Source organism: Dendrobium catenatum, unplaced genomic scaffold, assembly GCF_001605985.2.
Source record: "Dendrobium catenatum unplaced genomic scaffold, ASM160598v2 fragScaff_scaffold_1487, whole genome shotgun sequence".
In the NCBI taxonomy this organism is placed as follows: Eukaryota; Viridiplantae; Streptophyta; class Magnoliopsida; order Asparagales; family Orchidaceae; genus Dendrobium; species Dendrobium catenatum.
In genome coordinates, this window is record NW_021319949.1 from 98,025 (window position 1) to 102,708 (window position 4,684).

Here is a 4,684-nt window from a genome sequence, read left to right on the forward strand (position 1 = left end):
GTACTCGCCCGTGTAGGAGAGTACTTAGGTTATGAAGATCTTCTTTGGTTTAAAGAAGCATGGCTTGCAAAACAAACCTGGGATTAGTGAATTCTAGCCTAAAAGTTGGCTAGCATAGATGTTGGTCGAATTGGAATATGAGCCAATCCCCATAAAAATTTTGCACCTCTTATTTTCATTTAATGTATTTATTTTTTTGTGTCATTTTCATAAAAATTATGTGATTTCTTATTCTTTTCAAAATAGCTTTAAAATTATTTTAATTTCCTTCTTTTAATAATAATTTTAAAAATCACAATTCACCCTCCCTCTGTGGGTGCTATATTCATCCAACAATTGGTATCAGAGCCTTGGCTCTTTTTATTTTGGATTAACATCCTATAGTAGATCCATTTATAAACTATGGCACAAGGTTTTCCTAAGGGTTCACTTCCCGAAGGACAATCCACTCATCCTCATCCATTATTAGATAATATTCCTTTTGATTATTGAAAAAATAAAATTAGTACATTTTTAAGAGGGAAAGACTCTCGTATGTGGCACATGCTTACACACCAATATCATACACCAACTAAGGAAATTAATGGACCCAATATTTTAGAGTTTTGTGAAGCTCCCACTAGAGAGAGAAAATTTCAAATTCATCACTCTTGTTTTTCATCCTCCTTTTTTACAGGAGACAAGGATATGGTGGCGGATGACCGTTGTCCATCATTAGACTCCATAATGAAGGGTAACTCTAATGGCTGATCACTGGTTCTGAAAAAATTGTAACTGATATATCAAATGGAGGTTTTACTATGGAAGTAGATGAAGCACAAAGAAGAAGATCAAAAGGTATGTTAGTGATAAACTAAAATCTGACAATATTTTAATAAGATCACTCATGTTGAAGGAAAGGGAAAGGATGCTTCTTTTGATTTTGAAATCAAAACACCTCTTATTTTGAAAATGACTAGACTATCTCCATCGAAGGTTATTGACACTGAGGCTTCATTGTAAGGGATGAATATTTTTGTTCATAGATTCAGAAATTCAAATGCAATCCCTGGAAGCAGCATGATAAATATAAATTCCCTGAGTTCTATGAACAAAAATGTTATTCCAAATGCTGACAAGCATTCTGAGATTTTGATGGTGAAGTCATCTTTGTTTAAAGAAAATACAACAATTCAAGTGGATGATCAAATGACTGTGAAGAATATTAAGAAGATCATTCCTGAAAGAGAAGATGTGTTGATGGAAGACATGAAGGAAGTGAAACAAATTAAGGACTCTAAAATAAAAAAATGCTAATGTACTTGGTAACTCTTCGGAATGAAAGGTTTTGGAAGAGAATTACCTACTCATATTATAGCCTGGAAACCTAGGCGCCAATGGGCTCAATTTGACCAACTTCACTTTTCTACTCCTTTGGAATTGGCTGGTTTTTGTGTTCTTTTAAAATGGCTAAAGCTCTAGAAACTGTCCTCTCAGAAGGCCCGTGGTTTGTGAATGGCCACATTATTAGCATGGATCAATGGTCTCCAAAGTTTTCTTCTTTGTCAATGAAAGAACTTACCTCTCCAATCTATATCAGAATGCCTGAACTACCCTTGAAATGTTGGGATGAGAGCAATGTAGCAAGGATTTCTTCAATGTTGGGCATTCCATATATGTTAGATGGTAACATGTTCCAATGGGGGAGAAGAGAGTTCTCAATAGTCTGTGTTCGTATGAAATTAGACCAACCACTCCCATTGGGTGTTTGGATGGAAGGCATTTTTGGAAGATTCTTTCAAAATTTTGAATATGAGAGAATTTAAAATTTTTGTTTTTAATGTGGTAAGATTTGACATATGAAGAGTGAATGTAGGAAGGGAAGCCTGGTGGCAAAAAATCATGTTGAAGGAAACAATAAGCATGCCAATGACTTGGTACATGAAAATGAGGAGAACACAAATTTTAGGCCATGGGTGCTTGTGAATAACAAAAGAAACAAGACTAAACTTGTTTTTAATGGGAGGCTGATTAAGAAGAACTTCATGAAGAAGATTCCCAACAATATTGTTATGAAGGAAACAACTAAAACTATTGGTTTGTAAATTAATGAGAAGGAAAAAATGTTAATGTGGAAGTAGAGAAGAAAATTATAAGCATCATAATGGTTGAAGAAGGAAAAATCTTCATGGAGAACGAGCAGTGTAATGAAGGTGATCCAACTGAGGTGATGAACCCATTTACTAAGGAAATTGAAGGTGAATGTGATGATAATTCTACACCATTCATTTATACTATTGAATGTTCCTAGAAAGAGGCAATTAAAAATATTAATGAAGCAGAAAATGAAATTGTTCATGATCTGAATATAGAATAAGGAAAGATTATACTACAGGAAATGAACAAAGCATTAGAAAATCATGAAGAAATATCTAATCAAGGCATGGGCTTTGGAGATGAGAAAAAAGGAAAATATGTGAATGGGAGGATGGTAGTAGGTAAAAATACCCCTAATCTATCTATTAGAAAAGTTAAACTTGCTAAAGAAGTGGAAATACTTGGACCAATCAAGGGTAATCAAAGAACAAGAAAAGGAGAAGGAGGTGATCAATAGGTTGGGGCCTCATCCCCACACCTCTCTTAAATGTCTTTTATAATGTTTTGGAACTGTAGGGGAGAAAAGAAGAAAGTAGCTTCCCACTAGTTAAGAAGTTTTATAGGAGAGAACGATGTTTTTTTCATTGGTCTTATGGAAACAAAACTTGAAAGATTGGAAAATCAAGAAGTTAGAAAATTGGTAGGAGACTATTGGGAGTTCTTCCATGTTGTTGCTAGTGGAACTTCTGGTGGTGTTTTAGCGTTATAGAAACATAGAACTACTTTGTTTTCCATTCTTGATTTATCCAACCAATGTATCATGGGTAACTTGACCACTCCAAGGGGTCTTTTAGTGAAGGTATGCATAGTTTATGTCAACAAAAACTTTTATGAAAGAAGGAAACTATGCAGATTTATTGAGGACAATAGGAATAGTGAGGAGCCTGTATTCTAGGGGAGTGTATTGTAGGGGGTGACTTAAATTTCTTACTGACAAATCATGAGAAGAAGGGAGGAAAAAGATTTATATTCTCCCAAGGCCCTTAAGAGATGAATGAGTTCATGGTCAAAAATGACTTTCATGACATAGGTTTTATTGGACCTAAATTCACATGGTACAATAACAAAGTAGGACTTGCTAGAATATGGGAGAGACTTGATAGAGTTTGGCTAAACTCAAAATCAATAATGGACTATCATTCTGCAGTCATTAAACACCTTCCTAGAGTGGCATTGGATCATTGCCCTCTACTCCATCAATATTCTAGTATGAAGATGCTAAAGCCAATACAAATCAGATTTGAGAATTTGTGGTGTTCTTATGAGGCCACAAGGGGGATCATTGCTAATGCTTGGAGGAAGAAGGATCATGGAGGTGTTAATGAGGTCCTTAAAAGAAAAATTAAAACATCCCTAAAAATATGTACTTTTTAAGCAAGAACAAATTGAAAGAATTCACCATAAAAAAACAAGAGCTACAAAAGAAGATTTTTAATTTGCAAGAACAGGAGGCTAAAGACGATGGTTTGAACCTGGAAAAAGTACTAAAACCTAGTATCAAAGTGCATGAACTCAACATTACTTTGGCTAGATTGGCATCATGGTGGAGACAAAGGTTAAAAAGTCAATGAATGGAAGATGGAGAAAAGAACACATATTTCTATCACACATACCCTATGACAAAAAAGAAGGGGAATTTGATTAATGAAATTAATGGAGCAGATGACATAATGGAAACTAACTAGGAAGCTATCCATGCGATGGTGGAGAACTTCTTTTCAAAAAAATGGAGCTAACATAATTGCGATATGGCTGATTGGTCGTTGTTTACAAATAAAGATTTCCTAAAAGATGAGATGAAAAAAATATTTAATTCAAACTTCATAAAGGAAGACCTTCTTAATAATGTTATGAATATGTCTAATAATAAATCTCTCAGTACATGTAGGGCAAATTCTTGCTTCTTTAAATCATGTTGGGGCATTATAAAAGGAGAAACTTGGAATGCCATTGAAGGATTCTTCATGTCAGGTGAGATGCCAGATTACTTGAAAGAGACGCTAGTGGTATTTATTCCTAAAGTCCCAAATGCTTATGATTCTTAGAAAACTTAAGTTATGTCTCCCTAATGCTATTTCTGCGTATCAAGGTGCATTTGTTCCGAGAAGAAGTATATCTAATAACTATCTACTAGATCAAGAGATTGTGAACAAGATGAAGTTCTCGATAGCTAAACTGGAATACATGCTATTAAAGCTGATATGGAACAAGCTTCCGATAGCATGTGTTGGGAAATATTAAATCAAGTTATGAGGAACTTGGGATTCCTAGAGAAGATAAAACATCTGATAATGCAATGTGTTAGCTATCATAAATATTTGATTAATATAAATGAGAGAATATTTAATTGGATAACTGCACAATGTAGTTTTATATACGGATGACCACGATCACAAAGTTTGTTTATTTTATGCTATGAATTACTATCCAAGGCTCTTCAAGCAAAGTCTAACTACTTGGGCATCAGGTTAGCCGCTAATGTTGAAAGATTAATGCTCTTACTATTTTCAGCTGATGTGCTAGTGGTTGTCAAGGCCTATAGAAAAAA